This window comes from Pipra filicauda, unplaced genomic scaffold (genome assembly GCF_003945595.2).
Source record: "Pipra filicauda isolate LSUMZ 115617 unplaced genomic scaffold, ASM394559v2 scaffold306_size1276767_pilon, whole genome shotgun sequence".
NCBI classification, from domain to species: Eukaryota; Metazoa; Chordata; class Aves; order Passeriformes; family Pipridae; genus Pipra; species Pipra filicauda.
Window position 1 is genome coordinate 999,952 of NW_024104428.1, and position 15,280 is coordinate 1,015,231.

Sequence of the window (15,280 nt, forward strand, 5' to 3'; positions counted from 1 at the left end):
CGAAACTTTACCGCCTGGGGTAAAACAGCGAGCCTCAGCCTGGGGGCAGTGGTCAAAACGAGTGATGTTCTCCTGTGCCTAGCTGCTAGATCAGAAGTGGGATGGGAGCTGTCAGAGTGTGTGCTACGCTTGCAATGACTATCAACCTGTCCAGGATGAGCCCAGGCTTCTCTAAAGGTTTTGGACAAAGGACACCACTAAGCTAATGAGCTGCTGGCCCAGCTGCCAGCATCTTCAGTGGAGAGAGGTTTTCAGTATAGACACACAGCACTCCCAGTTCATAACCATAAGGACACACGCCCTTTTCCTTGACATAGATTTGTATCCTGAAGCTGAGGAGATTTGCAAACCAAAACAACCCCGGCACTTTTGCCTGCCTCCATGAAGCACGTGGTTGATGGCCAGCAGCATATCAGACCGGCAGAGCAGGGAAAGCTGTCATTACCTGGTGTCCAAACAACTCATGATCTAACCTGCTTGTGCTCACCAGGATTCGGGCTGCTGCAAAATGTAAGCCCACAACCTCAGCCAAAACTGAGGAACTTGAAGCAACTTGGGAAACTCAGGAGCGGCAGAAAACCTGGGGGCAGAGCAGAAACATTAACTACAGTTCACCTTGCCCACGTGCAGAATCACTCACACCCCAAGTGTCCCTGCTGAAGCCCAGGGGCCCCAATGAGCAGCTCAAGGGAGGCAGAACCATGCATTCATGTGCAGATGCAGTTCCGAGAGAGACACCACCACCACAGAGAAGATGGCAGGAATAAGGCAGAAAAAACATTTTTCATGGCCTTGACAGTGACCCAGAGTCCCACCATAGGAGAAATTGCTTTGAAAAGCACTCTCGTTGGGGATTTATGGGTGAACATGGCTGTATATTTTATAGTACATTCTTATGGCCTCATCGGTCAATAATCTGCATTTAACTCAGTCCCTTCAGAGTGTGATGGGCCATAACGCTTGTGAAGCAGCTGCTACATGCTGAAATAATAATCAAGGAAGCAGAGGGCAGAGCTGATAATTGACTCTGCTAATGTGCAAGTCGGGACTTTGAGTTATTGATCAGATGTGCTTCGGTGGCTCAGCAAGAGCCCAATCCTCTATGCCTGGAGGTATCGACTCGGATGTTACCAAGAAGGGGGTACTCTCTTCTCTCCACATACTGATTTTCTGGATCATCTCCTATTCTGAATTTCCTTCAGCATTTCATCTGGGACTGGTCTAGGATAGACCCCTGAAATTGCCTGACAAAGCAGCTTTGTCCCTGCTGCCAGCCTGCTTGTGTCCCACACACCCAGATCTTCAGTATCAGGGACATAAACACACAACGCTGAGGAGACAACGACTTTCACCCCTCAGTACCTCTTTATGGCACCATCCTTGGCACAGGAACCCCTTCCTGTCAGCTCCTTTTCTTTCTGCCCTCCAGCTGAATCCCTTGCTTCCTCCTTCAGGTCTTCCACCTGCCTCTCCTCCTCCTTGAGCCTCACTGCAGCTTCAGCACATTTCTGCCTGTCCCCAGAGGTTACCATGGCAGATCAAGGCACGTCACTGGCACCCCATCCCATGCCACCGCTAACCACCTGCTCACCCACATCCTAGCGGGTGTCAGAGCCACAGAGATAAGCCACTTCCTCCACTGTTAGCCGGATGCCTGCAGCCACGTCTTGAACGTGAACTTGCGCAAAGCCTGCCAAAAAAGGTAAATAAATTATGTCAGAGGGGTCTTCCTTTTCAGCTAATTCACCGGTTTCTTCAAAGACTTGCAAGAATTCGGGAGATGTGGGTTCCTTCTGCAGAATCTCTGCAGGTTGCACGTCTGAGCAGTGTTACCCATGTAAGCTTCGTGGCCAATTCTAATTTGCTAGGCACTGCATTCATTTGCATGCATGTCAAACAGGCCTGTAATTCACCACATCATCCCAAGAGCTGTTAAAATGTGAGTAAGACATTCTCCATCCTTATCAGACACTGCTTTTTCTTTTTATTTTTTCCTTTTTTTTTCTCAAATTTTTTTTTTGGGGGGGGGGCTCTTTTTTCGTCAGTGAGAGAAATATTTCTTTCAGAGATGTGCCCCTTCCATCCCCATCTTCCCCAAGACCTCTTGTCTGTAAACCATCATGACCTGGAAGCTTAATGAGACTTACACAGTCTGGTTGTCCCAGCTGCTCCTCTCTCAGTCTCTGATGCTATTTTCTCTTGGTCCAGAAAAGGGCAAGATCTGCGTGAGCCCCTCCAGAGCCATCTTTGTAGTGGAAACAGATGTGAAGGAATTATTCAGCCCTTCAAGAACATATTTAGTTTCCTTAATTGCTCTCTTTTAAGTACAGGTGACTCAGTGCTCAAATATTTAAGCAGACCTCGCAGTGTGGGTTACTTGGAAAATCAGTGCTTTTACACCTCTAGGCTCCTGCATGCTTAAACCCATTTTGATCTTCTAAGACTGGGAAAAATGTTGTCCAGTGAAGAGCATCAAGAGCTTAGTCCGTGTTGTCCAAAAAACAGTTGTGAGATGCTTTGAGCAACTACTACTTTCACAACAGTCTTTAAAAAAAGTAAAAAATCTAGCTGCAGAGTCCAAAAGTTGTTTCCATCAAGCAATAGATGTCCAGTGGGTTCTGCTTCCCCTCTGTCTTGCAGGAGAGGAGAAGGATAGCTTCACATTCAACCACAACCTGCCAGATGCTGTGGGACGTGCAAGTGTTCCCACAGCACTACGTGGCCCTTCTCATTTTCCAGGTTGTCTTTCTGGCCAAATGTATCTATTGCCAGATGTTGCTCACCTTGCTGAGTCTGCAGCTCATGCAGCTGCCAGATTTTCACAGGGGTTCAGGGTTTTTATCAAGAGTAGCAAAAACTTGACGAGACACTTGCAGGTTCGCCGTGGCTGAAAGGGTGCTGAGTTGCAGCAAGGGAAACAGGAAGGTTCGTGTTCAGCTCACTCCCAGGATGCATGAAAAGCTAAGAAATGGCCAGGCAGGCAGGCAAGTGATGGCTTTATAAGGAGACTCGGGATGCAACTCAGAGGTGGGGAAGATTTTGAAAAGAAAAGAAAAATGGCATTGTACAAGAATCAAGGAAAATGCTTTCCAAATGTTTCTGCCAGCTGGACAGAACCTTGCCTGGAAGATGTGTACTCACAGGGCCTGCCGTGGCAGGCAGCAGATCTGCAAGGCAGGAGCCACAGTGTGGGTGTTGTTGGCCTCCCCCAGCCCCAGGCCTCAGCACTTCCCACCAGAAAGGAGAAGCTGCTTCTCTGCAGGGGTGGGAGGTGACACGTCACAGCACCTTGGGGTTCCTGTTGCATCACAGACTTCCTGACCCCCACTGCAATAGCTTTGTCCTCCCTCAGCGTGCAAACAACCCCTGCCGCCTGGGCTGGCCCCCTGTCCCTGTGGGGATGTGCAGGCCCTGCAGCGTGGCAGGCAGCCAAGCTGAGCAGTGTCCCCACAGTAACACAGACCCAGCAGACAAACCATCTGCTCCCTGGGGCTCTCCTGACTTTGGCTGCACGGAGGGACTCAAGGACCAGGGGGTCCCGATGGACAGGCTGGCAGTGCCCCACTGCAGTGACAAAGGAAAATTGGATCAGGGGCTGCATCCACAGGGACACTGCTAGCAAAAATAGAAATGTGATCATGCCACTCTGCTCAGTGCTTTTCAGGCCACATCCAGCCATGCTGTAGCCAGTTCTGGTCCCCATGACTCAAAAAAAGACATGAACAGACTGGAAAGGGACCAAAGGAGGGCCACAAAGATGATCAAAGTGCTGGAGATCCTACCATATGAGGAAAACACGAAGTAATTAGATCTTTTCCCCCTGGAAAAGGCTCAGGAGGGGACTTCATCACAGTTTTCCAGTACCTAAAGGGTTGCTCCAAATTAAACAGAGGTTCTCTCTTCATAAGGAGCCACATGGAGAGGACAGGGGCAATGGTACAAGTTGCACAAGGTGAGATTTCATTTTGATATAATAAATACATTTTTTACGGTGAGAGCAGTCAATCACTGGAACAACCTCTCCAGGGAGGTAGTGGAGCCCTCACCACTGGAAGTTTCCCAGACATGACTGGACAGGGTGCTAGATAATCTCATCTACTCTCTCTTTCCCATGGAATGTTGAACCAGATGATCTTTCAAGGTCTCTTCCAACCTGGGCTGTCCTGTGCTTCTGAGACTAGCTCCATCTCCAGACCCCAGCTTCCCTCCAGGGCCTCACCCCTCCTGGCCCCTGTGCATCCCCATTTACAGGCAATTCCCCTGTTACCCAGGGAATGTGCCTCCAGCCATCCCTTCCAGGATCCCCTCTCCTGCCTCTTACCAGAAGGAATCATGACTCTACCATGACCAGACAGCATATGCCCTTGACAGGAGAAGCATTCTCTCTGTTTGCAGACTCCTTGCTGCTTCTTTTCTTTTGCAGAAGGATTTGTTCCCTTGCTTCTCCTCCCATCTCCTCCTGAAAAAGCAGAGAATAAAAAGGGAGACAACCCTGCCACTTTGTTGTCACTAGTCAGAAGGGTGGAGGGAATGGAAGAGGATGTATTTAAGAACATACCTGAAGGATTTGGGATATTACACTCACATACCCATTCACCTCTTGGATACAGACTCTGTGTCATTTATCCTAATCTGTCCCTTTGCACTTCACAGTAATCACCTTTCACCACGAGATCACACAACTCTTATACCCACAGCAGCACACAAATCACCAGACCCAACCCTGTCCCAAAGAAATCACAGCTAATCTACTTATTGTAGAGTAACACAATGACCCTTTGACCAAACAGAGCCAGGGAAGTGCTTTAGAAAGAGAGCTGCAAAACATGCACAACATGGAAACATGGGCTCCAGCTACAGGGCAGCTCCCAGTGTTGGAGTGATGGTGTTGATAGTTATCCAGAGGTTTCACCATATGTGTGTGCACACATTTCTATTGCCCACAATGGCCTGCCTGAATTTGGAAATAGCTCCCCTACAGCTCAGCAGGGAACATTTCTACGCTGGAGCTTCTGACCTCCATGATATCAACAGGGACCGGATCTAGGGATATTGCTCTAGATCCTTCATCCCATGCCATGGCTTCTGCAAACGGGATGGAGGTGGAAATGTCTGATCCAAACCCGAACCAATTGCCACGAAGTTTTTGGTCCTAATCCATTACTAAATGCTGGAAAGTTCAGAGTGCCTCACAAGCCTGCTAATGAAGAAAGTGGAGTAGGGAGAGAAGTACGAACCCCATTTCTGTGCCAAAAGTGAATTCAGTTTTGTAGAGAAACGGCATATTCAATACAGCGCGTCCAGTGATCATCAGTTCCAGTCTGCTCTTTTCCTTCCCTTAACAGGATTTTCCCAGCACTACTTACCTCATCAGCCTTTCATTGCTACTAAGCCAGGAATCCCAGACAATCTGTCCCACTGCCTCCAAACAACTTTCTGTCTATCACTAACAGGCCTGCAGCATCCATATGTCCTGCAGCCTTCACTGCTATCAACAGTCTTAATCTTCCTTATCACCAGTTATCCAAATATCCAAGGCAGAAATAGATGCTAAATTTCAGATCATTAGCAGAAAACAGAACCAATTATGGAAAAAATAGCCAAGAGTAAGAGATCTCACACTGGATTAAAAATAGATTGTTTTTATCCATTCTCATGACTTCAAGTGGGCGTGCAGAACAGCAGGCTTTGCAAGCTCAGAGGGGAAATGTGCCTGGCTGGGGGGCCAGAAGAGCTGGTTTGGGTGGGGATGTACCCCTCTGGTTCAGGTCTGAAGTGTGGAGGAAGGTTTGCACAGCACCACAGCTTGTCCCAGGGGCCTGGGATGCCTCCTGGGGCCACCAGGGCAAGCCTGGCTGGAGAGTGGGCAGGGTGAGCCTCTGCGCTGGGTGGCCGCCACCACTGAGCATGCAGGAGCACAGGTCTCAGGAGGCAGCAAAAGGGTGTTGAAAGTTGCTTTCCCCATGCAAATCTGTTCAACACTTTGTACTCTGACATAGGTCACGGCCTCCTCAGGGACTCGAAATCCTCTGAGGAGAAAGACTGTCCATCAGGCTCCCCTCGCTGGTTTTGCTGAAGGAATGTAATTGCCTTCGACAGCATCCTTTCCTCACACAGTAAAGAGCTTGGAGCTGGAAGGATAGACATAACTTCTGCCATCCCTGGTGTGCACCTTTGATGGTACCAGCGTGGAAGACACTGACAAAACAAAAAATCTGCCCCAAAGCAGGGAGGAGGAGATGCCTGCAAAGCGAGTGTGGCTCTCAGCAAGCACTGAGGAACAACCAAATCTCCGGGAGATGAAGCGAGTCTTCCAGAGGAAATTTTGAGAAAGAACATCTTCCAGCTGTAAGGGAAAACTGAAGCCCAGCAGTGTTAGGGGACAGTTTCAGCTCCTGCTGCCCCCCCTCCTAAAGACTTGGGCTCCAGCAGCAGCTTCACCATCAGTGACCATCAGCACCCCAGTGCATCCAAGAACCCCCTGCAGCCACGGCACTGGTGGGAGACAAGCAGGGGAAGATTGTTCATCTGGACTCAAGCAAGTCAATAGATTCCATGTTTGAACACTACATTAAGATGGATGGTTTAAATGCCTTGAGAGTTTATTTTGGCTGGGACAAGCACAAGGGCTGAGAGAAAGGGAACAAGAAAACTAGATACAATTTCCATGAGGATTATTTGTTCTTCACCATCTCAAGAGACTCCCAAAGCACTATTATCACTAGGCTTAAGTTCATTTTTTTGGGCTCTATAGTGCTGCTGGGAAATGCTTGGGAGGGGTCAACAAATACACACCTCCTCAAATAAAGAGCAGGAAGACAATGTGAAATAAAGAGGGAATAAGAACATGGAAAGTTTGCATAAAGAAGAGTAGCCACAGCTTGGCTACACAAGAGCTTCATCTGTTCCAAGTACAGTAAATGGAAATAAAACTTTGAGTCAAACCTTATTTGTCCTATTAATTCAGCTGAGCATGAAGTCACAACAGAGAGGGGGGAAAAAAGATATTCAAAATAATCTTAAATAGCTTAAACTAAAACCAATCATTTACCAGCACACAGTCACAATAAAAGCAATTAGCATGCAAAATATTAAGAACCTATCCTGTCTTTAAAATATCTATGGGCCACAAATAGAGGTGCACAAAAGACAGATTATGAGCAAATCTCAACTTCTTATGCCATCAATTCTCAAGTTAATTATCTGATAATCACCATGGCATTCATTTACAGAATAAATATCCCATTTAAAATTAAATCTGCACGTAAATAGAAAAAAAGTTAATTAACAAAACAATAAAGTACCCAGCAATGTAAATGCTCTGCTGACTCCACTCCCTGGTAGTAGCAAGAGTCTGATGGAACTTTGTGCTGAACTCTCAGATTGAGGCACTGGGGCCTATACTTTTGGCAGCAATGCAACACATGCTGTCATAAAAAAATAAGTTGCAAGTTTGTCAGTGACAAGGAAGAAGTACAGGAAAGCCCAGATCCCACTTCAACACAGCTTATCCTTATTTCTACCTCCATCAAATAAAGCACATAAGCCTCCATGAAAATCATATGCTTGCATCCTGAGCTGAATAGGGATAAGCAAAGAACATGCTTAAATATTTTGCAGAATTAGATCCACAATCTTAATTTCATACTGTAGTTATTCATTCTCAGAAAAATCTGTTTCTATGGAAACTTATTTGGGATCCAGCAGAGAGATTTTCCCTTTGATTCTCACTTTTAGAGTCAGTGTTTCCTCCTGTCTCTTTCTCTAGAGGTGTTCTAAAAAAGCAGATTTCTGATTTCTTTGCCTGTTTCACAGCAAACCGCTATGTCCAAGTTCCCTCATTTGTTAGGCAGAGAAAATTCCCAACTATGCTATTGTGATAGTGTGAAGTCCTTGAATGGAAGATGCTGTAGAGAAAGAAAGGATAATGGATAATCTAAAAGCTTCATCTTGCCTAGTGGCCTACAGATTAACATGATTTACTGTCCTGAAAGGAGATTCTAATGCTTTTATAAGCATTTTTAGGAAAAAAAAAAAAGCCCTGTTAGGTGGTGTAAAATAAAGAGAAAATGTGAATGTTTAAATGGGTATGAGCCCTTTTTTTATTTTGGTATCGAAGTAAACGTGGAATAAGGACATTAAAAAGGATGCATGGTTGGACTATCTACCTCCTCTCCTCGTCTGAGCAATGGCCAAAAGCACAGGCCTGAAGCAGAAGACAAAAGCAGAGCAGGCATATGTGATACTTCCCCAAACCTCTACCAACCCACTGCTCCAGGACTTACCAAAAGACCTCCTTCATGGTCAGCAATGCTCAGTAGGTTCCTTCATGGATTGCTTTCTCCTGGGAAACACGAAATTACAGCACAACATCCCATAACAAGGAGCTTTCCCACAACTTTACGTTGTGTGAAGACCATGCTCCTCCTCCTTTCCTTTCATTTTGAGGCTGCTGCCAGCTGGCTTTGTCAGCATCCCACTGCTCTTAGGCAGGGAGAGAAGGAAAGCCCAGCCACTGCCAATCCTTTCCTTGCCATTTGAGGTTTCTCTCATTTTACGTGTGAAGCTGAGGTTGATCTATTTTTGCCACCGTGCCTCTCTTCACAGTCACCTACACAAATGTCATCTGCTGTTTCATCACACAGTCTCATAATGCCCTGTGCATTTCATCAGAGCCAGCCCTTGTTACTAATATCTTGACTAACTTCATGTCACCTTTCTTTGCTTCCCAGTCATCCTCTTTTCCAGACCATTTCTGTGTTCATTGAGCAGCACAGGTCTCAGAACTGGTGACCTCTCTTTTCTGTCAGAACCATTTACTTTCTTTTCTTCCTGGTATTTTTAACAAATAGCTTATCTGTGCAAGGACCTACCAGTTTTATCCTATGGTTACTTAGTTTCTGTAATAACAATGGACATTGTGGAGTCTCTTTTGGCTCCACATAGACTACATCCATGAGATTTTTCTCATCCACATGCTGACTTCTTCAAAAACGTAATAGATTTTTGTGAGTTATGCCTGCTGTTTTCAATAGCCAGACCATTACTTTTTTTCCTTGCTTAGTGCAGAGGTCAATCCTTCCAGGTACCTGCAGGTCCCTCAGCCTTCTCATGTCTGGTCAGTCAAGCACAGCAGCTTGCAGAGACATCCAAGTCTCTGAATACCCATACATACAAGATATACAACAAACTCCAGCCTCATCCTAGGACCCAAGAGCCTTGTGTTAGTGAAGAGTATAGTAAATATCCCTTCAGACATCATTCTTCAAGACAGGTCAGATCTTTGACCAAAAGAGTCTCAATAAGATGCAGTTGTCCAGTATGAGCTACCAGGCTCCCGGATCACTGCTTCTGGATTAATGACTCTATCCCCAGGAGCCTTTGGGTCTGTCCCAGAACAGCTTTGTCAGTTGTCTTGCTCAAGTTCAACTAAACACCCAAATAATAGCACAAAATCAGCTACCTAGCCCCCCATACCTCTGCCTCACCTGGGGAACCCACCAAGTTGATGTTCACGCTCTGAGACCAAAGAGTGGGATGACCTTGCATTGCCTGTACAGGATGTGTGCCTTAAAAGAGGGGTGTGTGACAGCAGGACAATGCGTCCACAGCTTTCTCTCCAGGCACAGAGGGGTTGGGGGCTTGGCCTTGGGCACGGCTTCCCAAGGACAGAAAGCAGGGGACGCTGTGCCGCACTGACAGAGCTGAGAGTTAGCCCACGACATCCTCCCATCCTTCCTCCCTGTCCCTTTAGACCTTCAGTAATTCCTCTCTGAATTGCCTGCCTCTCTTAACATTACCAGGCAGCAGCGTACGTCCCACTTCATTAAGCCTGTAAGCCACTGGCTGGATGATATCTGACTTGCATCCGTTTGCAATTTAAAACGGGCATTTGCTTCAGATCAAAGCAGCAGCGGCAGCAGGAACAGAAATTAGCATCTCGCAGCCTCTCTCTCCCCGGTTTCGTCGCCACAGTGTGTCTCCCTCATTACCAGGGAAATGAAATGTCTTTACAGTTCAGGCTGCCTCTGCCTTTTATCCCGCGGCCACTGCATGAGGCGTTACTGCCACATTTAACAGCGATTGGTCATGGCCCTTCTCTTTCAAATGGGACAGTGGACCTCTCCTCACTATTAGCATCCCACGAGGGTTCTGTGAGGAGTCACAGCCCCTCCTGGTATGTCATACCAGTCCCAGCATTCACCCATTCATTCCCTCACGCTTAAAATAATGATAAAACCAGCGTTTTCCCCCTTGCCGGTGAATTTTCGCATTTAGTTGGCAGTCCTAGGAAAAAATGTTCCTCCCTCCCCTACAGAGAGCAGGTACAGCATGAGCAAGGCCAGAGATCAGGTCACTCTCTGCTTCACAGCCACCCCCAACAGGCTTTGCCTTCACAATGGTCCCCAGGGAGGTCTGAGGACAGCACCCACTGCGAGGGCAGGATTTGGGGGTGCCAGAGGAGCAGCTCCCTCCCTGTGCCCCCTCGCTTTGTCCAACAGCCCAGACTTGTACCCACTGCCTGCAGAGCTCAGTGTCAATTAAAAGACAAAATACCCCCTGCAGGGATTATTCTGTTTCAATAATGCCACTGCTGGAGGTGAGTGCTTTGCCGTGGCAGGAGCGAGCTTGTGCCCACACACCCCTGGAGAGCTCACTGGCACTGGCTGTAGTGGAAGGCTCAGCTCCCTGCCAGCATCACTTACATAACTTTCCTTAGAAACACACAGGAAAAAAAACTGTAATGAATGAATGAAAGCAAGGAAGCCCAGATGAGCACATGCTTGAACCTGTGGCTTGCAGTATTCTGCTTCCTGTCTGGGTCCCAGAAGCAAGTAGTGTTTGGATCTTGCTTTACAGTTTGCGTTTCTAAATTGGAGCTGCTAGAGAAACATGCCTGTGTTTGGTTTAAACCGTGTGCATTAGAGGGTTTTTACTTGGCTTTTTTAAATGCCCAGGCAGGTAGGGGAATTAATCTTGTATTAATCTCGTCAGTCCCACACCACCACAACCAGCCTCTTTGCTGGTGACTAAAAGGAGGCTGAGCTGGTCCCTCCTGCTGCTGAGGCAGCAAAGCCAGCCAGATGCCACGTTACCTCTCACACATCCTTCCCACCTCGAGCCTCGCAGCTGTACTGCTTCTCCCATGGAAAGCATCACTCTAGGGCAAGAGCTGCCTTTTCCTGCCCTCTGCAACTGCAATTATGTGCAACTGCAACTATAACAATAATTATGACTGTAATGCCATATTATCTGCTGAAAGAAAAGAGGGAGGGGCAGATGACTGGAGAAGGACAAAGAACCCCCAGCAGTAGGCAGATATGATGCAGCAGTTTCTTAATTATTAAGGAAGGTTCAGAATCCTAGCAGTGGTTCTGCTTTGTCTAAGGTGCCAAAGACCAAGGCCAAAGGACACACAAAACAAGCAGGGGCTGCAGGAATGCTCAAGGGAGACCAAAGCACGTATCAAAACTGCTTCTTTTATTTCCAGTTTTTAAATATTTTATTACGAGAAGAAAACTGAATGTCAAATATCAAAACCAACTCAGAGTTAATAGGAAGTAATGAAGAGATGCTGCTTGAGAGGGGACATCCCAGGAGAACTCCAAGCCATTCGTTTGGAATAATTTATTGGAAGTTTGGCAACCTTCCTCAGCAGCCTTGCCCTGGCAGTACAGGACAGCACGCTGCTGCTGTGCTCTCTGCTCCAAGGAAACAGGGCAGGCCAGGAAACCCTGAGCCATCAGCCACAAACTGTCTCCTTGCTTGCAAACCACTTCCTGGCACTCCTGCACAGCAACCAGCTCGTCACTCAGCCATCCTCCCTCCTTGCAGAATAGAGGAGCCTTGCAGAGAAAGGTCCTCAGTGCACCCACCTGCAGGTGAGAGCCACTGCCACGATCCTTTGTCCCAATGCACGTTTGAGGAGTGACTGAGCACTGGCCTGGCTCCTGCCCAAAGGCAGGTGCCATAAAAGCATTCCAGGGAGGCAATGCAATGCAGGGGTTATACTCCCATCCATCCCACCCTCACATCATCCCTCTTATGAACAGTGAGGGGCTGCCAAGCCGTAGGGGTGGGCTGCCTTGCCTGGGAGGCACTGCCTGTGCTGCTCTCCCCTTGCCTTACAGTTCCCACACCTTCCTGTGGAAACCTTCCACACACAACACAGCGTTTGTGTTTTTATAGCCACATGCAACCACTTCCCAGTGGATTAATTCATAATGGACCGAGCTCTGCATTGCCCTGTAGCCCCTTCAAACTGCTTTAAAACTGTGAAAGGACCCTGGGCCTTCCTGCCACGTGTTGCTCTCACACAGGGCATTCCCTGGGCAAGGGCACATCTGGAGGAGAGGGTGCAATGGGGGCACTGCTCTGCTGCTGCAATGTCTGTATTGCTGCACTGTTTTCTCCCAAGGGGCTATGACAGCTAGTTATATATTTTATCAGCTGTTCTACGTTATATCACGGGCTGGATTTGAACAAAAGGTTGGCAACGGGGCTGGGTGAAGGTGGCCAAGAGCCCCAGCAGCAAAATCAACACCACCCCCCTGATCCAGCAGGCACACACATCTCTCTCCCTCTCTCATACATTTACCTCAGCTGACTGAAATGTCCTCTTTGAAAACAGGACTCTTTTGGAGATTTTACTGTGATAAGCTACAACTCTTTCTAAGTTCACTCGTGGAAAAAAAACCACCTTAAAAATAAAGCTGAAAGGTATGGTGGTGACACAGCAAAGCCAGGAAAAAAAAAATAAAGATGAAAAAACCTCACCACTGCAAACCCACACATTCTTCTTCCAGACCCTTTCATCAAGACCATGGGCACATTTACAAACTTAAAAACCTCTAAACCTGCATGAATATAAAGTTGATACTTACAAAGGCCTCTTGATTAAGTGAACCAAAACAGGACAGGAGAAGAAACGTCCCTGTTGAAAGAGAAACTTCTTTCTCTCTGACCACCTTTTTCCCCCCCAGTTCACCAGACACAAAAATCTCACATTGCAGCAGAGCCTGCAGCTTTTTACCTGAAGATCAGATGGCAGAATGGTAGAGGCTGTCCCCAGCACTCCTATAATGAGCAGCAACCTCAGTAAGTCAGATTTTTTACTAGATAGATAGTCTTGATGAGGTTCATCCTAAGCCACACAAAGAATGGGCTGTCAAGCTACCTGTTAGTGGCTCTCTGTGATAACACCTGAGGAGGTGTGAGACAACAGGTGACAAGAAAAGGGCAAAATTATATTTAAGAGTAAGGGGAACCTGAACACCCTCATCTTCTTAACTGCAATCCTTAGGGAGATACAGGGACAAAGTACTTACAAGCACCTAGAGGAACACAAAGAAAGAAAAAGCTTTTTGTTTGTCTGTTTTAAACAAAACCAGAGCACGTCAGACCTACCTACCTCCTTTGCAAGAAGACTGCAAGCCTTGTGGGAAGAGGTAGGCAGCAGTAGGCAGCATATATTCTTGATTTTACCAAGGTTTGTGAAGCATGCTCCCAAGGCACTCTTGGGCAAGCTGAGGAAACAACCCAAACGAAAACACGGAGGAACAGCACAGAATTGGCACATAAACTATGTGCATAGATTTATTGTTAATAATTGTTGTCAAAAGCGGTTCCTTCTTTCCTTTGCTGTGCCCTAACACACCTACTTCTCCTTTCTGTACCCCCCAAATACGAGCCAGGCACCAGGGAGCCAACTCACACTGCTGTCCCTTGCTGGGACAACTCACCTGCCTCCTCTCCTTCACCCACTTTTCATGAAACTTGCAGGAGTTTCATGTCCTGGGAGCATCTGCTTCTCTGTGGAAGAGACCAAAACTGGTCCATGAGTTAAAGCATTACCAAGACAGGGCTGAGACAAACAGACAGCAGGATTTTTCACAAAACGGTGTGGAAAACTGTTTGACAGACCCACGCAAACAGTGCTTCAATTAGACAGGAAAAACCAACAGCCTGAACATACAGTGAAGAAACAACTTGCTAGACAGCAAATCTGCAGGAGAGGAGCCCGACGACTGCGAGCCAAGCACAAACAGCGCCGTGCTGTCACACACACACAGAAAATCAAACACCCCACTGGGAAGTGTAAACGGGACATAACCCCCAAGGCAGGGGGGAAACCTCTACAGAGAGCCCCACGTGCAGCTCTGAGCGCTCACACTGTGGCAGAGACGGCTGGGGTCAGGGCAGCAAAGGGAAAAGCTGCACTGGGTCCAGAAAACACATCCCACGGGGAAAGACTGAACAAGCTGGAACCAGCCGGTACAGACAGAGGGGGCTGAACAGCAGAACGGGAGCAGTACTATTCAAAAGTGTGGAAAACGTGCATTTTCAAGGGACTGAAGCAGCTATCAGTTCTTCAGGATAAAGGACAGGCAGCTTTTCTATTTGTAAAGAAAGCAAAGGACATGAACAGATCATCTAGAGGGGTTGTGGTGTCTCCAAACCTCTCTCTGGTCAAAGGAAGCAGGTTCATAAATGTCTGCTGTGATTTCTATGCAGCTACTTTTGTCTCAGGACAGTGCTTTGAGTGTTACCCTGACACCCGACCTTTCAACTCACTGAGATCACAACTCACTTTGCACAATTAGAGGTTCAATATCCCCTGGCTTACATGGACTGGATAGAAATCTCCTTTCCTCTAATGCATCAGCCAGACAATCTTCAGGTAGCAGAGCTCCTCAGCCTTGAAAAGGTGAGCCCGAGCTGGATTCCAGAGCACAGAGGAGCTGCCCCACAGACACACACATGGGTTTTTTATTACATGGAACAAACTGGACATGTCCAGTACCAGGTCCCAGGTGTGCAGCTTCCTGACCCACAGACAGCCCAGGCATGAGGGCCTGGATGCTGTCTTCTCCTACAGCAGTCCCAGCAAAGGAAGGAGCTGGAAAGTTTGTACACTTATCTCCAAGATGGCTTGGTGTCCCCTTCTTCCCTCTGGGATGCAAGACTCCATGAGAGTCCTTTATTGGGTCAACAGGTTTTGGTTTTTTTGCAGATGGCTGTGGTGCCCCTGCTCTGTACTTTCTTCAGACCCAGCCAGCCTTGCTCTGTCCCCATGTTCCAGTGACAGGTTTTGTGATGAAGACCCATTTCCTTTTGGAGAAGATGCTCTTTGGGCACAGGTGCTCTCAAGAACATGAAAAGAACTTCCTGAGCAAAGGGTAGCCAAAGGCAAGTGCAGTGACTTAAATGGGACACCAATACTCCATTACCAGCTCTGCCACTGCTTTTTTAGCCTGCATACCACATAGATTTTGTCAAG

General features: G+C 47.4%; 1 long non-coding RNA gene across 1 annotated transcript; it reads right to left on the bottom strand.

Annotated features, from left to right (window-relative positions):
* Positions 1-495: 495 nt before the first annotated feature.
* LOC113986958 lies at positions 496-2,455 on the bottom strand. The gene is made up of 4 exons (XR_005564295.1): positions 2,148-2,455; positions 1,592-1,690; positions 1,363-1,512; positions 496-580 (listed from the first exon to the last, which is right to left on the bottom strand). It is a non-coding gene; the product is annotated as an uncharacterized LOC113986958 (long non-coding RNA).
* Between the last annotated feature and the right edge of the window lie 12,825 nt (positions 2,456-15,280).